Below are 25,722 nucleotides of genomic sequence, written 5' to 3'. Positions count from 1 at the left end.
CACTCACCCATGGCCTACATTATGTAGATGTGGAGTGCTGCACACCTCAGGAGTGGTGACTCTGTGTAGGTTGTATGTGTGCCTGAGAAGGGTTCAGTACAAGAATGGTGTAGTACTGTGCAGTACATGTGCAATTTGTACCTGAGTGGAGTGTATGTATGCCTGAGAGGAATGCAATACGTGAGAGATGTAGTGCCATGCATTGCCTGCGCAGGAACCTTTTTTCCTGGGTGCATGAGTGATTGTATTAAGTGAAATACATGAAAGGTGAAGAGTTGTGCAGTACACACATAATGAATGTGTGTGTTTTGAAATGATCCACCCCTGCTTGAATATAGGAAAATGCGCATACCCCTACCTTCCCTGACAACTGGAAACAAGCCGAGTTCAACCCTCTACTAAAGAAGCCATCCGCCGACTCAACAGAGCTCAAAAATGTTAGACCCATCTCCCTCCTCCCCTTCCAAGCCAAGGTCATCGAGAAGGCCATCACTGCTCAACTCTCCGAGTTCATCGAAAAGAACCACTTCCTTGACATCTCCCAATCCGTCTTCTGAAGCAACCACAGCACCAAGACCACACTCATCGCCACCAGCGACATCTGCTCCCTCCTCGACCAAGGCGAAAATTCAGTCCTCATCCTTCTGGGCCTCTTGGCCGCCTTTGATACCACCTCCTACCGCACCCTAATCACAAGACTCCACGACACCGGCATCCTCGACTAGGCTCTGGACTGTATACGCTCCTTTCTCACAGACGAACCCAGTGAGTGAGACTATCTCTATTCTTCACAGAACCTACAGAGATCAGCTAAATGTTGCATGTTTACACATTGTAGAGTTTTCATACCAGAAGGTAAAAAAAATGCTTGGCAAAGATGGCAAAGAATGTATTCCCTACACAAGACATTAAGACTGTCATTATTGGTGACCTGTTAATTATGGTCAGGAATACCAGTGGAAAACATAGAGGTATTACCCCAGTAAGTTTGCTTTCTACATGTTACTTTACATGATATTCTCTAAAAACATCTTGTCCCCGTTACACCTCTCCCTGCCCCCTAAACTACTATGACTACTGCTACAGTAATTCTAATTAGTAGTGGGGATTTTACTGGACCAATGCTAGAGAGTCTCAACTGGAGGGTAGAAGGAGACACTACAGGCTGCCGTGGAACAATTACACTCACACAGGGGGTCCCAATCTCTGTGGATGGAATACAGTTCGTATCTCTGCAGTTGCCTGATCGACCGCTGCTTTCTTTGTACATTGAGGACTGGCCTGGGATGTGACACACCTTGCTGGAAACTCTTGTCAGCTATTGGGGTGTATGGAGGGCTCATGCTGCATTTACTGGTGGGCGAAGCTTTGACGGCATGAGCAGCTTCTGAGGCACTGCGACTGGAGATAACCAGATATTGCTGCTATAGGGCCTATTAGGGGCTATTGATTCCTTTTCAGAGCCCATTACCCATGTGAAAACTTTCTTTGCACCAGCACTTTGCAAGGTCTTTTGCCTGCAGTTGACCAGGAAAAACACAGAGACGCTGGACGGGAGAAAACCACAACTCCCAAGATCCCTAGCGGTGCTGTACGCACGCAGCCATTGGCGCGCCAGGAGGTACCTAAAGGGGGGACAGGGCTCCCGTGTTAGCCAGTTAGAGGTCAGAAGAGGCTGGGCCGGGCCTTTAACTTCTGCGGCAGTCCGGGTTAGTTGTTGCCCATTTATTATTGATATATTGAGTATATAAACTTCCTGGGGTCTTGCATCTATTGTGTCCCGCTAAAATGAACACTCGTGAGGGAAAGGGTAGATCTGCATTGACCAAGGAAAGCGTCACTGGGACTCTGGACCAATTTTTAATCAGAGCCAGCTCGGTCTTAGCTCACGAGATTGCATTAACCGAGCGTCGACTTTCCCTAGACCCCTTGCAAACTAAGCATTCATCACTGGGTAGTTTGGCGTCCGCATGCACTCCTGAACGCCCCTCGGCCACAGACATTGACTCTCCTGATCTAGCAAGGGTCACTAGTCAAGCACCGCAGGTACCTTTGGAATCTTCAACAATAATGGAGGCTCCAATCAGCTCACCACCTGCGGACATGGCCAAAGAGGGCGCACATTGTGGTATACCACCACGTATTGCCACAAGGTCGGCACCCAAACCCTTAATTCCAACTGTGGACCTAACTCTGGAGCCGGCTACAAAGAGGAAGAGGGGAGGGGGCCCTCAAAGGCAAAAAAATGCAAAATTGCAAAAGACTAACAGGAATGGTGGAATCTTATCGCTGTTGACATCAGTGCCTCCGCCCGTAACTTCTACCTCTGTTGCTTCTAATGCAGATTTATTGGGTGCTCACCTGTCCGAGGTTTTGTTGGCTAAAGTGGGTGCTCTTATCTCATCATCTTTATCCCCAATCCTCGATAGATTGATATCGATAGAGGGAAGACTAACCAACTTTGAAATGCTTGTTGTATCTAATTTTAGCACTATTGAGGATACCTTGGGAAAAGTCGATCGGCCACGTGGAATTTTAACAAATGTTTTGTGTAACCCTGCACTTCCTAAATTCCCTCCCGCCATCTGTTCATCATTTACCAGGTCAAAAGTAATTACTAATAGTGTGGGTAGCCATGTCCGATGCCAAACAATAGGGCCTCCTGTAGCTCTTCCAGGCTCTACACATGATATTCCCAGAACGTTGAGCCCCAATGTGCACAAAAATAATGATAGGACACAGACAAAGACACAGACAGTGGCACAAGGTAGACTCGAAAATACTGGTTGTTGAAGACCACAGGGGGAATCACAGACACCCATTAGTTTGACAGCTCCTCGTCCACATTTAATTCCATCTGTTCCTTTAATTTGTGTAGAGGAAAACTCAAATCCATTGTGCTCAGAAATTAGAGTCTCTCAGCACAAAGATGATACTGGTAACATCAAGTCAAGACTAGATCTCCCTCCAGATGCTTGCCCATATGCTATAGTGTTAGCTAATATCCCAGAACTGAAATCAAATGTGACCGAAAATACGGAGCAGCTTATAAATAAATCCAAGCATTGGTTATCTAACTCCCTAGGGGAAAATGTTAATGCCCTCAATAACATCATCATGGCTAGGAGGGTCTCCTGATTAGGAAGAGCTCCTAAAAGCATCAAAGGAGACTGTAATGTAGTAAACTTTGATAACCATTATATAGTGGGTGAACTTTTATCTCTCTTACCTAATACGCCTTCATTTCACTCGCATATCTTTGCTCTACCCCTGGGCTTTTTCTATAAACCCCATTCTTCACAACAACTGCGTACTGTTAGATCTAATGTTTTTTGGAGGCCTCACATCTCCCGTTAAATTCGCTATTTCCCTCCTTAATCCCATTGTTCCCCTTAAGGAATAGATTTGCTGCCTTCGAAGGCGTGTCCGCCTGTGATTGACTGGAATCTGAGGCTATATTATCTAGTGGAGATGGTGTTTTAGATTTACAAACTATGTCTCCCTCGCACACCCTCTCTCTTACAAATTCTAATGTGACATTAGCCAGTCACCTAGGCAGCTCAAATCTGTCAAAGATTCCACTACCTCGAGAGAATTCTTCAGGATCTATAGCAACTATGTCATGGAACATTGCTGGTTACAACCAAAAAAGGACTAATACTGACTGGTTGTCTTTGTTGACATCTATTGACATAGTATGCCTTCAGGAGACCTGGGAAATAGATCCAATATTCTTGAATGGGTATTGCTCCTTTTATACACCTGTCATACCGTCACCTGCTAGTTGGGTCAAGAGTAATTTGTTGACGCTGCTGTCTAATGCCTTTTCTTTTAAAGTTAAGTCATTTTTGAACAACTCACCTTATTATCATATTATTTTAATTGATCATTATGTGGACTACTGCTGGCTCTTAATCCACTTCTATAATAACAAATTTGGAAGTAACCAGGCAGATGTGCTGCTCCCTTTGGAAAAGGATATTAATGACCGACAAGATAAATGTACCAAACCTTGTAATGTAATTTGGCTTGGGGATTTTAACACTCACCCATGTGATAAGATAAATGTGTTAGCTTATGGAATACAGGATGATGATGGGGAGAGTGTTTTTCACTTTGTCACACAGAGTATGGTAATACCTTGAATAGATTACTAATAATAAGTAAACGTGTATTCTTAAACAAGTCTGAAAACTAAACTGGTTAGTTAGAATTACATTTTTTTATCATTTTTCTACCTCTACTCTTGACTATGTGTTTGTCTCTGACTCTATAAAAGGCCTTTTTTCTCGTTTTGAAATTGTGTTCTACCCATTTGGTGATCACGCAGCAATAACCTTTTTCATGTAATCCGTAAAGAAAGCTGATTGTGCTTTTAAACTTCCTATAAACCCTGTAATTGCAAGAGAAAACAGGATTGTCCTAAAATGGGTAAAAATAGACACTGAGTTTTTTGGCCAACCTAGTGTCCCGCCGCCTTGCAGAGATAATGATTTACTTCGATTTAGTTCTACATGAGAGAGTTATTTTGGATTTTGAGCTGATTTTATCTGATGTTAAAAATATTCAAACTCACGTTATTTGTATGTACTTTATTTTTTTTTAATTTTTTTTTTTTTATTGTTTTTATTGTTGCAGAAAACGACAAAGACAGAAGTAATACATAGATACAATTTTCAACAAGCTTAATAGACATAAAAATCCAACCGATATAATTTTACAAATGAGAGATTAGTAGTCAAAAGAGAGGAGAAAGAAAAAAGACTAAACAAATAAGAGGATATGGAGAAAGACGGGAAAAAATGAGTTATTTAAATTAATCAGTTAATTGGGGGAGCATAAAAATATTGTTTGGCACAGAACCTTTAACAGTTCCCGTTTCTTATACTACAAAAAGTTGTTTCCAAATCTTTTCTTTTCTAGCAAGGGCTTTAGGTACTCTGTATTTAGCCAGTGTAAATTCCATAGTTCTAATTTCTATAACCAATGCTAGCCACTCAGCTACAGTTGGAGGATCCTTAGAGATCCATGCCCTTGCTGTGGTTAATCTTGCACAAGCAAACAAGATTGTTATAAGGTCCTGGTTTGGACAATTGGTCTCAAAAATGTCTAATAGGACCAGCTGTGGAGAAAGTTCAGGAGTCTTTATCTGGTTGGATTTAAGAAGATCTATTATTCCATTCCAATAACTGGAGAGTGCGGGGCAGGAAAAAAGCATATGGTCTATACCAGCAGCAAGTGTGTCGCACTTCGCACATTTAGATTTATCGGACAGTGAATTCCCTTGCGTCCATGAGGAAATTCTCTGTGGTGTGTAATATAATTCAGTGATTGTCCTATACGACTGCATTCTTAGGTTAGAGGAGTGCACAATATCGCTTAGATGAGTTAAAGCGTTTTCAATCTGCCTTGAGTTTATATCAAGGTTTAATCTGCGGGACCACTTAGATGCAATTTTGATGGTATCTTCACATTTATCTTTAATTAGAAGTTGGTATCCCAGTTTTATTAGTGATTTAGTTTTAGCAGAATATAAACACTCCAAAACATCGGATTGAGTAGCTTCCGTGATTTTCATTTTGTTATACATAAAGTCTCTTATCTGGCGATATTTAAAATGCATATCGTTCGTTACACCATTTATTATTTTCAATGTTTCAAAATCTAGCATACCATTGATTCCAAATAAATCTCCTAAAGTGTTAATGTCACAGCTGGTCCATCGATTCCCTGTCCCATCTGAAAAGATACCCGGGAGACCAGGGTTGTTCCATAGTCTAAGTTCAGCATTATAAAATGACCTCTTACTAATGTGCAAGATTTTATTCCAAATTTTTGTAGCGTGTTTAGCAGTCTTAAATTTGACCCGCTTGAAATAGTTTGGGTCGTGAGTACGAAGCAGGAATTGGTTAGATTCGGCACCCAGCATAAACTGATGGAAAAATAGGGGAGACTCATTTTTTAGTAAGCTCCTTATTCGAAAAAAGAAAGTAGCCAAAAAGTATAAATTAAAATCCGGAAATGCAAGTCCCCCTTTGGCTATAGGCAATGTTAGAAATTTAATAGACCTACGTGCCTTTTTATACCCCCAGATAAAGCTGCTACATATGCTATCTAACTTTTTTAAAAAAAGTTGATTCGGTTGTAATGGTATGGCTCTAAACAAATAAAGTAATTTCGGTAATATTTTCATTTTAATCAAATTAAGTCGGCCTAGTAAACTTAGAGGGATTTTATGCCACTTTTTTAGAGTTATAGTAGTTTTTTTTAAGAATGTCTCGTAGTTAGTTTCCAAAATTCTCCCCACTTTGGCTGCTAATTTTATACCAAGATATACTGCTTCACTACACGTATCGTCGAGGTGGACATCCGGAGTATAATTAACTATGATTGGGTTTTATTCACATTCAATTTGTAGCCTGAGATTAGACCATATTTGTATGTACTTTATTCAATACAATTTTATCATAAAAGTATACACATCCTTTACAATATAAAAAAAAACACCAATCCATTCGTACATACAATTGTGCGTTAAAAATACAAAAGTATTAATTTAAAAATAGTATATACAATAAAATCAGAAATTAACAATCACATAAAAGCAGCATAGCATAATCCGTATAAAATCATCTATGGGGGAGATTGCTTTATCCTACGTAGGCGAGTCTGCCAGGTGCTGCCCAGGAATTTTGCTACCCAACAGACCATAACTAGGGAAGACGTATCGGTGGTGAAAACCTTCAAGGCCATCTTATGACACCTAAGGCCTAGCTCCTTGCATAGTGGTTTTAACCATGTCTTCCTTGCACCCGTATATGCTGGGCATGCAAAGAGGAGATGAGCCACGGACTCCGTAGGAGCTGCACACCCAGGGCAAGATATTACTGGGGAACTTGGCTTTTTCCACCCTGCAGTAATTTCATTCACCGGGAGGGTCCCGAACCTTAGTTTTAAATAGAGTGATCTTCCCAGGGGTTTTTGTATAAAGTCAAAGAACGGTTCGAGTTTCCTTACGGGTTTAAACTCTAGGAACCGCTCTGTAAGGGTACCCCTTTTGCCTCCTATACCCAGTCCCAATTTAGTTTCTTCATTACTTGCTTTGGGGGTGGAGTTTAGCTCGCCCATATTTCATTCAAACCTAGTTTTAAAACCAGCTGTCTACGGTTACTCAACCACTTAATCTTATTACCCGAGTTGAGTAAGATTAGTTCATCCAAGACAGACGCATAGTTTGAAAGTTCTGGGGTCCTTCTAAGACGTACCCAGAAAAGTAGCGGGCGCAGACAAACTATGTCTTTCAGAGAGCGTCTACCCATATCTTGTCGTAGGGGTATTACCGGAGTAGAGATGGGAAGTGACACCAATTCTCTCAGGAACTTATTTTCTGATGTCACTAGATCGGTTGTATTCTCGAACCCCCACAGCTCAGATCCATAGACTGCCGAAGGCAGGGCTTGACCTTCGTACACCGCGAGAGCCGGGGCTACAGGTTTAGTCATAGACTCTCGTTTTTTCCGTAGGATCGCTCCTGAAACTCGTTTGTGATTTAAAAGCATTTTAGACAAATGATCCTTCCAAGTCATCCTACTATTAACCCTTAGCCCCAAATAGTCGAATGAGTCTACCAGCTCCAATGGGGTACTATTAAGGGAGACATTGTTCTTGAATCTTTTTGAAGGCGAGATGGCCATAAGCTTCATCTTGGTAGTGTTGATAATAAGACCTCTATCCTCACAAAACGAGCTAAAGCGATCCAACAGCTTTTGGAGGCCGGAGGGGGTTTTAGAGATCAGGATGGTGTCATCCGCAAAGAGCAGGGTGGGTATTTTTTCACCCGCCAGGGATGGGGCGTCGGCTGAGTGCTCCCTCAGATGGTCCACCACCCCATTCACAAAGAGGGAGAAAAGAGTCAGCGCTATTACACATCCCTGGCGGACTCCTCTCCTCACCGCCATCCTCTCTGTTAACTGGTCCTGAGTACCCCATCTAATCCCTGCATAATTCCCCTCGTGCAATTTCTTGATAAATTCAAGAAGGGTGATGGGGAGGCCCATCTTTTGTAATACATTCCATAATCTAGAGTGTGGCACTAGATCAAAGGCTGTTTTAAGGTCTATAAACGCCAAATACAGGCTGCCCTTCCCGATGGTCACGGCCTTCCAATAAATAGCGAAGAATCGGAAGACCTGATCCATCGTGCCCACCTTCTGCCTAAATCCCGCTTGAAAATGGGAAATGATGTTCTCCTCTTCTATCCAAGACCCTACCCTTGAGATAATGACCCTGCCAACCACCTTCTGGACCATGTCTATCAGACTGATCGGTCTGTAGTTGGCAGGGTCATCTCTCGCCCCCTTTTTGTACAATTTTACCACCTTCGCCCCCTTCCAAGAGTCCGGAACTGGATGGCCCCTTGAAAGCAGGTTCATTATTAGGGCGATGAGGTTTGCCCAGGTTGCAGGGTCGTTTAAGAGATGATCCCCAGGTAGCCCGTTAGGACCTGCCGCCTTTCCCGGGGACAGATGGTTGATAGCCGTTTTTACCTCGGTAGCGGAAAAGGGGTCTTCGGGAACCATAAGGACTCCACCATCACTATCAAATACTAGGGGTGGAGGGTATGGCTCCACTGCACCACAGTACATATCATAAAAATGTGAGTGCAATTGTTGTTCCGTTATGTGATTAGTGACGGGTTCCGATCTCCCTCTCCTGGCATTATTGATTAAATCCCAGAATAGGAAGACGTTCTTCCTCTGGGATGCGGATTTTAGATCCTGCCAGTGTTGTTCTTCCCATTCGCGTTTAGCTAGCACTAATGACCTAGCATAATCCTTCCTAGCAGCTCTAACCAGTGAAGGATTCTTTTTGAGCAAGGCTGCTGTTAGCACCATCCTTCTGCCTTTACAGTGAGCCGTATACCAGGGGTTGCTTGATTTAACTTGGGACTGATTCCGTCTACCACTACTACCCTGTATAATGAACTATTGGCCCACTTTCTCTATTACGTTTTTATAAACTAAGGGGAAGGAAAGGCCCTGAGAACTTTCTGATACCGCTGCAATTTGCTCTAGGTCTGCAATCGTCTCTGCTAAGTGCTCGCTAATCTTGCTTAGGTTCCCTTCCTGGGATTGAACCCTATCCCATTTCAGCCGGCAGTTGGAATTGAAAGGAACAACCTCCTTAGTTTGCATTAAAGGGGCTTTGGTTCTGTTATCATTTTTTTTGCCCCATCTTAACTTCATACACAAGGGGTTATGATCACAATCCTGCGACGGTATTACCTCCATATCAATTAAATCTCGCCACAGGTTGATGTCTAATAAAATGTAATCTATTCGTGACGGGCCATTAAGCCTATTAAAGGTATCTGCCCCGTCAGGATCAGATCTTGTCCTGCCATTTAGCGCTCTCAGGTTATGTTCCAGGGTCAGGGCATTGATCTGAATTGCCCTCGGGGACCATTTTCTAATAGGAGCTAACGTCAAAGCAGGTATGGACCATATAGTATCTTCCTCCTCTATTCCCAGGCAATCTTCCCTACTCAGGGGTTCAAAGTTGCAATTAAAATCACCTCCTACGATGGTTTTAGAAAGCGGGGGACTATTAGCTATTTCTACCTCTAGGGCTGCTATTGTGTTAGATATTTGGGCCCCAGCGGACCCTCTTGCATAGACATTATATAGGTCTATCTTGCCGTCCTTATCTTGCCCTTGGATTGAAAGATGTAGAATGTCCTCAGTCAACGATTTGTGGACAGTGATGTCCCAGTTTAATGCAATCTTGATCCAGACATGGAGGCCCCCTGCTGGTCTACCCTTCCCAGAGCTTGTTACGGGGGAGTAAAAAGTAGAATACCCAGATTTGTATATAGGGCACATGCTCCATGTCTCTTGGAACATGCAGATGTCAAATTTATCAATGAAGTTATTCCAATCAGGTATTACCAATTTTATTTGTAGCCCCACGATGTTCCAAGAGAGCAATTGTATCACCTTCTGGTTCATTACCGGGACAGCTGTTATAACTCCCTTATTCCTATCCCTCCCGCCAGGGATTAGCTCTGTACCATCTGCGCTAGTATTTGATAGCTTCTGGGGGATGCTACTGTCACCAATACCCACCAATAGCCCTGTTAACATACTCAGACTACTACATACTTGGGGTAAGGAACTCTGCCACACAGGGCGTCAATCAACCAGTTCCAGCATGCTATACCTATTCCTTTGTGGGAATTGCGAAAGTAAGGGGGAATACGGCTCCCAAGATGTTATTCCCTGTTGAATCTTTGGTGGTAAGATGTTCTGGGCCACCTCCTGTCTCATACCTCTATTCTGTCCAAAACTCCGATGGGGGGTGGGGTAGAAATATGATAAATGCAGGGGGAAAATTTGGGTGTTTGCCCAAGATGGCGACCTGCTGCAGATATATTCTACTGCACGGGTGCTCCTAAAATTAATCACAACGCAGTTTCCTGCGATAGTATTAGGCCCAGTCCCTATCCAGTCTACCCTTCTTACACAGAGTATTTCGCCAGAAGCGTTAAAAGGGAGAGGCCTATTTGAGTTAAGCCATTGTATGCATTTGTTTTTTAATTCAAAGTGGTCCTCACTTTTTCCCTGACTTAATGGGGGGACCCCAACAAGGACCACAACATACGGTGTGGACTCTGGAGGGAGATCAAGGATGGGCAAAACTGATAGAATCCCCTCCTCTGAACGATTTCTACTAGCTCGGGATTGTAGGTTCGATAAATCTGGTCTGTTTTCAGTGGACCCCATTGGAACTGTGCTTTTTCCAACATCTACTATTCCCGCCCTAGGCGGAGGTAAAACAGAGTCAGAGGTAGAATTTGCAATTACCTGAGCTGGTACAGCTGGTGTATTCTTACCGGCTGATGGAATTTTAGGGTTGGAAATAAGAATGGGCTTCACAGTGATAGGGTTCCCTGATGGACTGATCGGCTGTGGTCTCCCTAGGCCTGACTTATTATTCGTAGAGATCAATCTATCAAGCCTAGATGTCAATGGTTTAAAGTGGGAGACAATGATCTGTTCTATGTGAGCTTCAAAATCAGATAAGAGGTGTATGACCCAAACAGCAGCAACCTGCACACCATCAGTCGGGGTTGTAATTCTATTAGCTAGTTTTTTATTTTTCCCTTTCTTACTCCTCAAGCGGGGTTTAGGAGCTTTTCTGGCTACAAAAAGGGGAGGGGGGTTAGACACCTCTGGGGTGTCAATTACATCCTGTGCAATTTGTGCACAAGTCAACTCTGCAAAAGAGCACATTAGGGAAGAACTGAAGTCAGGGGGATTAACAGTGACAGCAGAAAAATCCCCAACAGACTGGAGAGGGGGTATAGCCGGAGTAATAGATAGTCGCCTCTCCATGATCTCTATTGCAGATGCCACAACCCCAATCATCTTCTGGGGCCAGAGGAAGCAGGCTTGGACATTTTGCCCTTATCGCTCATTGATACAATAATATTGGGAGGACCCACAATGCACTATACTTATTACAATATTCACAAAGGTCTGAGAACAAAGATGAATTTTTGGAATTAGCAGTCCTACTGCAAATTTATGGAATGATTAAATCAATTGTCCAGATGTAGTGGATTTAAAAGTACCTTTGAGTATGAAATACTTCCAAGAGAAGGTGGCAGGATGTTAAGGGGGTGCCTGACCTTGGCCCGGGCTTGGCCCGGCTCGTCCCGCGACGCGGGGGCTGCACTGTAATTTAAGCCGCCTCCAGGCGCGTAAATTGCGGTGGCGGCTTCTGCCGCAAAGGAGCCTGGCACCCGTAGTCCTCCTCGGCCTCTCGGCGGCCGCAGGTGTAAAGTGGCGGCGGCGGCGGGAGGGGAGATCTAAAAGCCCAACTTCCCAAAGCAAGGCCGGCCAAAACTAGGTGACTGGAAGCCCTTCTCAAGTTCCAAATACAAGAAGGCACCCCTTCGATTTAGTGATCCCAACAGTCACGGCTCCTTCACCCCACTGCTTGCAATCCGTGACGTCTCGCACCAAGTGCCCTACCTCTCCAACACAATCGGCAACTCTCCAACACAATCAGCAACTCAGGCCGTTTTCCCCTCCTCCACCTACAGCGACGGCCCGGATGAAATGCTTCCCCTGAGGGCTCCACCGTTGAATTCCCTCCGGCGGCTGCAGTGTATTCCAGACGGCTTCAACCGCGCCCAAGTCCTCGTAGCGGGAGCCGCGAAACACAAGCGGTTACAGCCGCGTTCCAATCCTCGCGGCGGGAGCCGCGTAACACAAGTGGCTACTGCCGCATTCCAATCCTCGCAGCGGGAGCCGCCAAACACAAGCGGCTACAGCCGCGTTCCAATCCTCGCGGCGGGCGCTGCAAAACACAAGCGGCTACAGCTGGTGTTCAAGTACCGGTTTCACTTTCTGCGGACGCTTGCTCTGACAAGATACTGTTCCCTTCTTGAGACCCGTTATTCGTAATGACCGACGTAAAAAATATCGTTGGTTTGATGACGATTGTGATAAAACTCTGAAAAGTTGACATGTAGCTTTGAAGTCCAAACCCCGAGACACAATATTAGTTAAACATCTATGTGCAGCCAATAAAAAAGCAAGAATTATTAGGCTTAAAACTTTTAAAGAAGAATGGTGGGAAAACCTGCAGAAGGCAGCAAAATTAAACAGCTCACAAGCATTTTGGTCTCTGATTAATGCTCCGTTCTTAAAAGACGAACAGGCTATGACCCCAGATACTGACGTAGATCAGGAAGAATGGGTGACCCAATTTGAAGGGCTTTTCGGAGTGGGTGATATCCCAATTTTAAAATCTGATTTCCAATCTATAGAAAGGAATGAGACTCCTGCTAGTTTTACACTTGCTGAAACTATGCACGCCCTAAACCAATGTAAACGAGCAAAAGCACCAGGACCAGATGGAGTCCCTATTGACCTGTTTTTAGATAATCAAGTTCTGTGGGCCCCACTCCTTACAACTGTTTTTAATAAAATTGCCCAAACATGTGCACCACTATCGTGGAAGACAACTGTAATTGTCCCAATATATAAAAAGGGGGACAGGTCAATTGCGAAAAACTATAGACCAATCTTTTTGATTGATTCTACTGCAAAGTTAATGGGCTGTTTGATTTTAAATAGATTAGAGGATTGGGCCCTGGAAAAATATATCATTATTCCCTGCCAGTTTTGCTTTAGAAAAGGGAAAGGCCCTGTGAATCAGTGTCTGAACGTGAACCTAATTATAGCGAAATACACAGTTGCAAAAAAAGGTCATCTCCACCTGGCCCTCAAGGATCTGTCCGCAGCCTTTGACTGCGTGGCACAGCTTAGGCTGTGGCAGATCATGGAGGTCATGGGAATTGGCCTGAACATCATTAATATTAATAGTGACCTGTATTAAGCTGCCCCAGCATGTGTTCGCTATGGACGGGATGGCGAGTGTACTAGATCTTTTAAAATTGCAAGAGGCGTAAGGCAGGGGTGCGTCCTTGCCCCCTTCTTATTTGCTCTTTATACCAATGGCATACAATTTGCTCTGTCAGGGTCCACCCCGGATGTCCCTCATATAAACTCGGCACAGGTGCCAATTTATTGTATGCGGACAATGCAGTGCTTTTAGCTCGTACGGGCAATGCCTAGTTCTGGAGTATACCCAATTTATGAATAACCTAGATAAGAAGGTTAATTACTCGAAATCTTTTATTTTAGTGGCAGGTACTAAACAGCGAAGTTATTCATAAATCATTACTGAAGGGGGCAAACTGGAAGTTGTTGACTCTTTTAATTAGCTAGGGATTACGTTTGATGCCCAAACCAATTGGCTGAAGATGATTGCTAACAGAGGGTCACAGATAGAAAAGAACATTGGGGCACTAACAAAATTCATTAAAAAAACTGGCCTAAAACCTATAAACATGATAAAAACAGTGTATCGACCAAAGACTGTGTCTGCTGCCACATATGGGGCAGCTGTTTGGGGAACAAGGGATTATGCAAAACTGCAGATAATTGAAGATAACTTCTTAAAAAGGGTTCTATCTTTACCAAATTCATGTACCAACTATAAGTGCCACATGGAACTGATAGCTCCTTACATTACTGACACCATCGCATCAACAGTAAAGATAAATTTGACTTCTCCTAGCATAATGCAAAAGGATACGAATACCATATATTTAACATTTGTCACTAATCTACTACATAGGTATATTTTGGTGAGATTTCATCTGAATTATATACCTTTAATGCTGGGTTTTCCCCATAATGTTTATGCTGTTTCTCACCTCCTATTTTGTCCATGTGATCAGCAATTAGTTCGGAATGACATGCACCTTTTGTTTTTCTGTACATTTTTTTGTGATGAAAAGAAGGGATTTATTATCCCCATTATGGGTAAAAGGAAGTTCAGACAGTGTCGTGTAGCCCTCTATTACCTCCAATTATTACCTTATCCTTTTGTTTGTTATTCTTTGGCGTCCTTTTTGCTATCTGCATTAAAAAAGAGATGTACAATTTGCTAAAATTATATACTGAACAATGAACTGATTTTACTGTATTGTGTAAATAATTATGAATTTGTATTTTTTTATATTACCATTCTTATACATTTTTAATCGTTCTGTAATGTTATGTTATGTTATGTTATATTAATAACACTTCTATAGCGCACAGCTGCCCCAGCCAAGGGGCGTCCCGGCGCTTCAAAAAGAGTACCCAAACACAACACAGCAGTACAAGGGCAGAAGCGCACAGATCAGAGTACTAAGATGTATGAGGGAACAGGTGCGTTTTAATAGCCCTCCTAAACTTCAGAAGCTCATCCATTTCACAAATGTGGTACAGAAGAGAATTCCACAATTTTGCAGCCAAAACCCGGAAGGACCGACCTCCAGCCCTGCACAGCCTGAACCGTGGGACCACCACCAAGTTTTGCCCCAAATATCTCAAGGAGCGCGAGGGCACGTAAGGCACCAAAAGATTATCAAGGATCTGGGGAGAGGCCAACTTGAGGATCTTGAAGGAAAGACACAGGGTCTTAAAATGGATCCTCTGTGCCATAGGCAGCCAGTGCAGCGAACGGATGGTACTTTCCGCAGAGCAGAACCTCGGTAAACCTACCAGGGCTCTAGCTGCGGCGTTCTGGACACGTTGCATCTGGGCGATTTCAGCCTGGTTGGCCCCCAACCGGAGCGAACTGGCGTAATCGAGCCGAGATAGTATGGATGCCTGTATGACCAACTGCCTGGTAGAAGCATCAAAGAACCTCAAAATAGGTCTCAACCCTCGTAAGATGCCAAAACAGGTAGCCGCCACTTTTTTAGTGTGGCCACAAAAACTGAGGGCAGGATCTAACCACACCCCCAAGTTTTTTACCTCTGAGACTGGAATAGGAGTTACACCCAGCTCAGGGGGCCACCATATGTCACCCCAGAGATCCGTCCGCTTGCCCTCAATCATGACCTCAGTTTTTTTAGCATTAAGCTGGAGACAGTTGGCATTCATCCAGCTAGCTACCGCCAGGAGTCCATCCCGGAATCTGGGGGCGTCAAGGTCGGAGTCCCAACTCAGGGTGACCGCCAGCTGTGTGTCGTCAGCATAAGAGACCATAGTCATGCCCCAATGCCTGACGACAGCCGCCAGCGGTCTCACAAAAAGATTGAATAATTGTGTTAGGATCTATGCTTCGTGGAACTGTAAGCTTGTTGCTAGGAGCTTAGAATGTTATAGTCTGAATAGAGGACAGTACAGAGGGAGCTGTGGAAGGAGCTGGAGGTCCCTTTACTTCTGACCATTAAAGAATAACTTCAATTATCACTTCTGCATTGGAGTCATCTTTACATTGGCGACGAGGACTAAAACTCTGGCAGGGGGCAGAGACTGTGACCTCCACCCCTCGATGATACCACTGGATTCTGCTGTGGTATACATTTTACTCCTCCATTTGGACTTCCTATTTTCGTTCCTTATATGCTGGTATGTACTTTTTCTTCTTGCTGTTCTGAATTTGCTGAGGAAATTCTGAACATATTGAAACCAAAATTGAAATTCTCCTGTGAATGGATAGCTCAGTACCTGATGCTTGAAAACTATTGCCTGAGTTCACGATAGCTTCGTGGAGCATTACTGACTGTATTTCACTCTGCGCGGTTCAAGTGCTTCTAGTGCAACATTGTGCAAATTAAAAAAATAATAATAATTCTGCTGCCTTACTTACACGACCGCGTCTCGAGTGCATCATTTAAAGTCTCCACTGCCTCGCGCGCCTCGCCTGTTGTTGGAAAAGAGGTTTATTACTAAGATCAATACTGTTTTAGAGAGGCATAAGTTTTTCTGTCGCGCTCAGAAACACGATGAAGACATTGCGAATTATGTAGCAGCTTTGAGGGGTTTGTCCTTAAATTGTCAATTTAAAGACCTGACAGATTCTCTAATTCGTGATCAGATCGTCAGATGCACCAACAACAAAAGAGTGAGGGAAAAACTGCTTATAAGGGATTGCACTTTAGAAGAAGCAATTCAGATTGTTAAGGGTCTGGAGAATACTGACCTATGGATTAAGGAAATGGATAAATGCACTAGTTCCATTGTATCAAAAGATAGTACAGTGAAAGAACCTGAAATTAATGCAAAGTGTTCTCAGACTCAAGCTTCTGTTGATGAAACTAAAATTCTTAAAAATGTCGGGAAGTTCGATCCTAAAACTACAAATAAGCCACCAGGTTACCGTCCTCCTAATTTTGGTCAACAGAATAACTTGCGTCCAGTGAAATGCTATAGATGTGGTTCTCCTGGACACATTGCGTCTAGTCCACGTTGTGCAGCTAGAAATGCCATATGCAGAGGATGCGGAAAAAGAGGACATATACTTAAAGCTTGTAACGCCAAGACGCAATATATTAATGAGATTGACGATTGTTGTGAAAACGTTGAAAAACTCATGTTATGTGTAGATGGATTGGAAAACGGAGATTGCCCTTGCACAGAAAAACCTATATGTCTAGTTGATGTAGCTACAGAGAGTACTGATAATCTTGAGAAGCCACATTGCTTGATTAATTTTGATTGTAGAAATCCTAAGCATCCTCAAACTAGGTATGTTAACATGTTAGTAGACTCTGGAAGTTTATATACTTTATTGTCCAAGGATGCATATGTTGAAATTTGGGAGAATGATTGTGATGTTGACTCTTGGAGTGCACCAGACATAAAAGCGGTGGGATATGGTGGCAAGACTATAGATATCCTAGGTCTCAGGTGGATGGTAATAACTTTTCAAAATAACAGGGTTTTTGGACGAGTTTATCTTACTAAACAAGGGTCTAACTTACTTGGTTGGCGTCACCAAAAGGACTTAGGAATTGTCTTGAATCCCAATGCAATTGAACCAGTCTCTTCTTTTTCTGTTCTAAGTGTTGACACTTTTGAAACTGATATCATGAAAAAGTTTCCTAATGTTTTTTCGGATAAGTTAGGAAAGTTGAAAGGATTTTCTCACAAAATCATCCTTAAGAAGAAAGCAATCCCAGTAGTTCACAAAGTAAGGAATTTACCACACTTAATGAGGGAACCTCTTAAACAAGAATTAGATAAGTTACTTGATCTAAAAATTATAGAACCCATTGAGGCATCTGAGTGGCTCGCCCCCATTGTGGTCGCGCCCAAGGATGGTGGGGCCAAAATTCGGCTCTGTGTAGACTTGCGCGACTTAAATAAGAATATATGGGTGGATAGGCAACCCTTACCAAACATTTCTGAAATGTTAAGTGCCATCGGTGGAGGTGTGTGTTTTAGTGTAATTGACATGTCTGCAGCCTACCACCAGATAGATTTGGATGAGGAGTCAAGACACCTCACTTCCTTTGTAACACCGCTGGGGGCGTTTCGTTATTGCAGGATGCCGTTTGGTTTAGCGTCGGCCTCAGCGGTGTTCCAAAGAGTGATGCAGCAGGTTCTAGTTGGAATCGACAATGTTTTGTGTTTTCAGGACGATGTATTAGTAGTTGGAAAAGATTGTCATCATCATGATAAGATATTAACAGAAGTTTTAGAACGCATGGAAACCAATGGCTTGACGATAAAAAAGGAAAAATGCCAGTTGAAGCGAGATAATGTAACATATCTCGGTCATGAGATATCTGGTCTAGGTATTAAACCTAAAAAAAGTATAATTTCTGCAATCAATGATGATCCTACGCCAACAACTAAAGATCAGCTAAGGTCTTTTCTGGGATTAGCTGAATATTGTTCAAAGTTCATCAAAGGGTTTTCGAATGTGGTTGAGCCTTTAAGGCAATTAATGAAGAATGGTGTGGTTTTCGAATGGAATGAAGCTTGTGAGAATGCTTTCAAATGTGTGAAAATGGAAATTCTTCATGCACCTACTTTGGGTCACTTTGACGTTAAAGCCAAAACCTTGGTTACCACTGATACGAGTGCTGTGGGAATTGGGGCTGTGCTCTCTCAAATATCTGATGGTGTGAAAAGAATTATAGGCTTTGCCTCTAGAAGACTTCAGGGTGCTGAAGTTTCTTATTCAGTTATTGAGAGGGAGGCTCTCGCTTGTACGTGGGGAATTAAACATTTCAGGTATTTCCTTTGGGGTTTACCTTTTAGAGTACGGACGGATCATAAGCCCCTTGTGCATTTGTTCAAAGGAAGAAGAGGCTTGGAGGGAAATGTCACTCCAAGAATATCTAAATGGATTTTATCTTTGCTTGAATACAACTTTCAAATGGAATATATGAGGGGAGAGAGAAACGTCATTGCAGATTATCTGTCTAGAATGCCTGTAATTTGGTGGTTGGTGAGTCAGAAATCAATGATCCAGTGATTAGTTGTGATGAAATCCTAGCATTTGGTAAGGGACAACGGGAGACTGCCATGGCAAATGATCAACTAATTCCTTTGGTTATGGAAAATGTTTCTGGAGGATGGTCGAGGGAATCTTCTAATGATATTCGTTTGAAGGTTTTTTTTAATGTTGAAGCTGAATTGAGTGTTTCTGAAGGTAAACTGTGGAGGAGGAGCAGGTTGGTGCCACCGTGTAATCTCAGGTCAAAAATTATGAATATAGCACATGAAGGTCATTTAGGAAGGAACATGACCAAGAGAAGGATCCGTGAATCGTATTGGTGGCCGGGTATGGATGGTGAAATAGATGATTTGGTCAGGAATTGTCATGCATGTGCTGGAAGTGATAAAACGAAAGTAATTAGGCAACCTCCTCTTTCCTGTGTTGATTTTCCAGCACGTCCCTGGGAGAAATTGGCGATTGATTTCCTGGGTCCGATTTCTAAATTGGGTGCTCAGAATAGATTTATAATGGTCCTTGTGGATTATCATTCAAAATGGTTCGTAATGGAGTCTACGGAGAACATTGATACTAGAAGGGTGATAAGTTTTATGGAAAGAACATTTTTAAATGAGGGCATACCGAAAACTTTGATTTCAGACAATGGTGTGCAATTAGTATCAAGAGAGATGAAGGATTTTTTGGATGGTATGGGAATTTGTCATGAGGAAGTTGCGTTGTTTAGGCCACAAGCAAATGGTCTTGTTGAAAGGATTAATAGATTGTTGATGGAGAATATTCAGTTATCTTTGGCGAATGGTCTGTCGTGGTCTGAGGAACTTAAAAAAATGGTCTGGTCATATAGAGTGACCCCGCATTCAGTCACTGGTATATCTCCATTTGTTTCTCTGAAGGGGCGTGAGCCAGGTTTGAAGGTGGTTCCGGGTTGGCTGAAGAACAAGGAATGTGTTTGGGTTGACTGTTCAAGTGTGAAAGATGGTGTCGTCAAAAGGCAGTGTGATTCTGCACATTCGTATAATTTGAGAATGAGGGTGAGAGATTCGGATATAAATGTTGGTGATTGGGTTGTGAGAAAAAAAAGTGGTTTTTTCATAAAAGGGGAAAGTAAATACTCACGACCTAAACAAGTGAGATCTGTAAAAAAAAAATGTTCTCATCTTAAATGATGGTTCTGCTTGGAGTTGTGGTAATGTTGCAAAATGTAATTCCCCTTAATTGTTGCAAAATGTAATTCCCCTTAATTGTCACTTTCTATTTTCTGTATTTGCTTTATCCTTTAGCTTATATTTTTTATGTTGTATTATATTGTAATAGGAGAGATGTGTTAGGATCTATGCTTCGTGGAACTGTAAGCTTGTTGCTAGGAGCTTAGAATGTTATAGTCTGAATAGAGGACAGTACAGAGGGAGCTGTGGAAGGAGCTGGAGGTCCCTTTACTTCTGACCATTGAAGAATAACTTCAATTATCACTTCTGCATTGGAGTCATCTTTACAAATGTGGGACTCAACGACGAACCCTGAGGCACACCCAGTTCCAGCGGATAGGACTTGGACTCAAAAGGCGGGGTAGCTACCTTGAAGGCCCGATCAGCAAGGAAGGAGCTAAACCAGTCGAGTGCAGTGCCCGTAACACCCGCCTTCTCCAAGGCGTTGGAGTAAAATCCTGTGCGAGACCGTATCAAACGCGGCACTAAGATCCAGTAGTACCAGTGCCGCAGTCTGACCAGAGTCAAGCACAGAACAAAGATGTTCCGTCATTGAGAGCAAGGCTGTCTCAGTGCTGTGGCCAGCATGAAAACCATTCTGGGAGGGATCCAGAATGCCTGCCCTCACAAGATGTTCAGACAGTACCCCATTCACAAAGGCCTCAGCAATTTTAGCGGCCCAGGGGAGGAGAGAGATCGGGCGATAGCTCTCGAGTTTGAGGGGGTCGATTGTAGCCTTTTTCAGTATTGGTGTCACAACAGCCTGTTTCCATTTAATTGGAACGACACCGGAGGCGAGAGAAAGATTTATAAGGTGGCACACTGGAGGAAGACAAATAGCAGCGGAGTCTCTGAACTGAGCTGGTCTCAGGGGATCCGCTGGCGAGCCAGATTTTATCTTAAAGGCCAGCTTATGAAATGTCTCCATCGAAAGACTAGGGAGTGAGGCTAAGGCCTCACATATGGTCAGTGTAGGGCTAGTGGGCGCAGCTACTGGCTCAATGATGGAAAAGGCGCAATAAATAGCTTGGACCTTTTTAATGAAAAAAGCGGCCAGATCTTCGCAATGAGCCACTGAGCAGATTTCCGCCGCAGGAGCTCTTTTAGCCGTCAGGTCCTTAAGGACCTTAAAAATTAGCTTGGACGGATTGAGGCTATTTCTAAATTCCTGGGAATAATAGGCTGCACGGGCTCTACACACAGCTCTATGATATGTTTTAATTTTAGCGAAATACACAAAAAAAATTCCCAGCCTCATAGGATTTCCGCCAGTCCCTTTCTGCCTGTTTACAAGCTTTTTTTAACGGCACCACGGAACTGTCGTACCATGGGCTGGGTTCTCTGGAACGACATTTAGTCCAGACAGCGGGGATCAATGCATCCAAGGCCCGAGAGACCCGATCACAGAAAAGGTCATACCCAGATTCTACATTGAGAAAAGGGCCTAGTGGTTTGACCTCCAGGAGATGGTGAAAGTCCTCCAGTTTGAGTTTCTTCCAGTGGCGTTTATGCACTACTCTATCCAGGGGCTTAAATGGGTGCTCTTTGATCAAAAGAAGAATTTTCACTAAAAAGTGATCGGTCCAAGCAACTGGGCTAGGCCTAGCCACCTTGACCCCAGTCAAATTCGTAAATAAAGGATCAAGGATGTGAAACACTGCAAATGTTTCTTTTTATTGTAGTATACTTTTTAATGTCTACATTGTGTTGGCGAAATAAAGTTATTCTGACTGAGTTAGAGTTTTATAGAAATGTGTGTTATTTACAGTGCTTTTCAAGTGCTATATAATATCACCTATTGCTGACTCATTTGACTTCCTAACAGTAATGTGCTACCCCTGCTTGCGATGCCAGCATTATTTTCTGTTCACTGCTTCATGTAGATGGTGCTGTAATAATGAAGATTTCCAATATATCATGTTATGCTTTCTACAGTGAAGGAGTAAAATACAAGTCTGGCGTTCCAATTTCATGCTACACAAATTATCTCATTCTACATTTTAAGTATTGCTTTTAATGTCATCCATATAGGATTGATTATGCTGGCCAAGCAATCTCCCTTTCTGTAGTTCACACCAAGTACTAACTGAATATGTAGCACCTACTAGGTCTTGATTCTGAGTTTGTCTGAATCCATGTACTTTTTATCACACCAGAAAAACAAAGCTACCCTGGCATTAGCTATTCATCGGGTGGGATTTCTGTGGAATAGCATGTAGATTTTATTGCTTCTCGCAGCAAAATCCACATGGTAGAGTAAGTACTGCACACTTTTCGCTTGTTAAACTCCTATAGGTTTGCCCTTCCGAAATTTAACTACGTGTAAGCTATCGGGGCCCTAAAGTGCAATCCTGATATGTTAGAAAAATGCTGCAATATTGAGAGATAATTGCATTGCTACAATGCAGAGGAAACCCAAAATGTCTGATTCACCCTTGTTCATTGCAAGCACAATTGCTGAACACAAATACTTTTAAAGGGCCATATTTTTATGACCCGGTTTGCATCGTTCTTGCACCACACAATGTTTTATATTTTTGAAGCCATGCAAAGTCACTTTGCGTAGCTTTGAGTGACTCCAAAAATATGGAGTAACGTACCACAGTCCAAATCACTGTGCTGCACTACTCTGCCATGGGAAGACGTTCCATGAGCGTTGCATGGGTGAACCCATGCAACACCCATAGATTTTGACGCATTTTCAAATATACAAGACCTTGTAAACCAGGGATATGCGCCAAAAAGATACGAGGCATAACAAGGAGAAATATGTTTATTTCTCCTTTTTCCCTATTTATATAGAAGGAGGAAAAAGTCTTTCATGATTGTTTTTGTGCAGATAGGTGCCCCTTCAAGCACAAAAACAGTCCTGCCTACAACACAAAGTGCCTGCATTGGCAATAGGCTGCCTAAATGGCACCAGCACAAGAGGAAAGGACAGGAATGCGCCATATTGGATAATTCCTGCCCTTTCCCTATGACGCGTGTCTGTGCAGCAATGTTAATGACTGAGCTGCCCTGTGCCAGTTGACTCATAAATATGGCCGATAGGACCTGATTCACATAGAAAAGTAGTAAAACTGCACACGTAGGAGCACTCCTATGAACAAGTTTAGATTGAATAATTTTCACAAACATTTCCAGCACTATGCCTGACTAGGTGAAGCTTGTGCTGTTTCTAGGAAATTTCCAGGACTCCAATTTTCTCAGTGCTCAACTGAACGTAGGAAAATGCAGCCCTATGTACATTTGCATACTTTTTTTTCTTGCCTTTTGTTTCTCCACATGAAAGCATTTTTACTAGTAGAGAAGCTCCTGTCACAAACCCCTTCCGTGGTTGGAGATGATCCATTTGTTTACAGAAGGCGAAGGGGAGCCTTTTTCTGCAGTCAAATTCTAACCATGTCCAAAGGTCGGATGTATGACATTACAACGCATGCTTTTACCACGCATGCCTTTACAACGCGATTTTTACATCGCATACCATTACAACGCATAGTGCTTTTGGGTGTTGGTTAGTGAATTATTTAATTTACTATTCCAACTCCAGTCCCCGTGGATAGTAGGGAAGGTGTTGGACAGTAAATTAAATCTATTCCCTATCCTGCAGCGCCCCCCAGCGCAATGCGTTGTAATGGTTTGCGTTGTAAAAGTTGCGTCGTAAAGGCACTGCGTGGTAAAAGTTGCGTTGTAAAGGTTGTTCACCCCAAAGGTCAGATCGGACGTGGTGAACACCAATAATCTATGAGTTTATAGAGATTTACAGACTTTCAGTACAAGCCTTGTCGTGAATGGTCACTGCCCACCTTTTGTGTGAGGTTTGCTACTGCAGATTTCGTTGTCCCAGTGGCAAAGAAATCTGCAGTATTAAAACCAGTTATTACTGTCAGGAATCCAGTGAATGTCTGACAAGCATACATAAAGCTATTTCCCTATAAACAGAAGTTTGAGGTTTAAGATGCCTTTGTGAATCAGGCCTAAAGTATATTTTTGCGCCTTTTTTGCAACTATGTCCATTAAGAGACGGGCACAGATTGAGCTTACTTCTGTGCTTTGAGGGCATGTAACCACAGACCCTGCCTCCTGCTAACTTCCCTTGCATAATATTAGGTCATTTATAACAACAGTAATAACAAGGGTGCGAAACACTTTTCCATATGTTAGTTCCCATTATTCAACTCCCTGAAATGATTTAGTGAAATCAATACACCAGATACTGGAGGCAAATCTACGGTATACGTTCTAAATGACTATTATGAATTAATTGGGAAAAAATTTCCGCACACTCTTCTTTTAAAATAAAGTTTTGTCACATATATTATTGAAAGGATTCTAGCAGCACAGTTATTCTCCTCACTAAGAACACAAATAAGTATTTCTTTCTCGCCTCAACTTTCACTATATTAATGTACTTTGCTTTTCATTCCTTCGGATCAAGACCCGCATCTGTGTTTGTGCATCATCGAGATGATTCATAGGAACAAGAGAGTTCTTTTTAATTCTGCAAATGGAATTTATGGGGCATAAAGTGCATGTCAGCAGGGCAGGCACAGTAATGAAGTAAAGGAAGCACTTAGTTGAATAATTACTTGTTCTAATTTGATTATACGCAATATTCATTTTAGGTGCCTTTTAAAGTATGAAGCTGGAGACTGCAAATTGAATTTTATGAGTACAGTTCTGGCTATTATCGTATGTTTGGTTAGCTTTATGCAGTCCTGCAGTCAGATAGATCCCTTACCAGCATGTTAGAGCATACGGCGCTTCATCAAAACGTGCATATAGCTGTGACTGTACTAACGTAGAAGGGGAGAAATAAAACAAAATCGAGTTATACTACCCTGAGCTTGATTGAACATGGCTACCTTTTGTTTTGCTTTATGTAAGCTCACCTTTCCCACATTGTAGTCACAAATCTAAAATGTCATCAGTTACAAAAAAATAACCACTTACTCTCAATCTTTATCATTCCATTTATTAACATCTATGATCCTTTCATCCTTTCATTATTCCAACTCTCGCCCTGCAATAAGGCTGGGGCAACTATAACCCATCAGTATTATCCATTTGTATTAATTACATGTACCCACTCTGGGGTATAGTCACAAAGGGGCATATTACCAAGCAATAGCGATAATTATCGCTATTGCTTGGTTAGAGACAAAATTTTACCGCCAAGCTGCGGCGATTTTTATCGCAGATAAACCTTGGTATTACCAAGGTTTATCGCAAATGCGATAAAAAACGGCCGCAATGCATGAATATCGCTGAAAAGTCAGCGATATTCGTGCATTACCGATCTAATGCTCTTAGCCATGTTATCCACCTCCCATTGGATAACATGGCTAAGAATTGCTCAGGGGCAGGTGTTAGCTTTTGGAGATATTCGCGCTTAGCGCGAATATCTCCAAAAGTTGGTAATAGGAGATAGCGATGTTAGCGACTGGTTCCAGTTGCTAACATCTTGGCACGCCCACTTAGCATGTCATTAGTGATAAATATCACTGACATGCAAAATGGGGCCCAAGATGGTCGCTATCTCCTACTAGCTGTCGCTAACTGGTGTTAGCGACAGCTAGGTAATAGGGAGATAATTTTATCTCCGCTTTCTTGGCTTTTAAAGCCAAAAAAGCGGAGATAAACCCCCTTGATAATATGCCCCAAAGTTTTTTTGGAGTGCGTAAAGTAGTAATCCTCT

The 25,722-nt window shown here is 42.6% G+C and overlaps 1 protein-coding gene across 3 annotated transcripts in view; it reads right to left on the bottom strand.

Annotated features, from left to right (window-relative positions):
* LOC144828491 (uncharacterized) overlaps positions 1 to 25,722 on the bottom strand; it is a 148,897-nt gene that overhangs the window by 121,898 nt on the left and 1,277 nt on the right. The window lies entirely within an intron of this gene.

This window comes from Lissotriton helveticus, chromosome 4_1 (assembly GCF_964261635.1).
Source record: "Lissotriton helveticus chromosome 4_1, aLisHel1.1, whole genome shotgun sequence".
NCBI lineage: Eukaryota > Metazoa > Chordata > Amphibia > Caudata > Salamandridae > Lissotriton > Lissotriton helveticus.
Note: the sequence above shows the minus strand (reverse complement) of the source record. Positions and strands in the feature narration are given on the sequence as shown.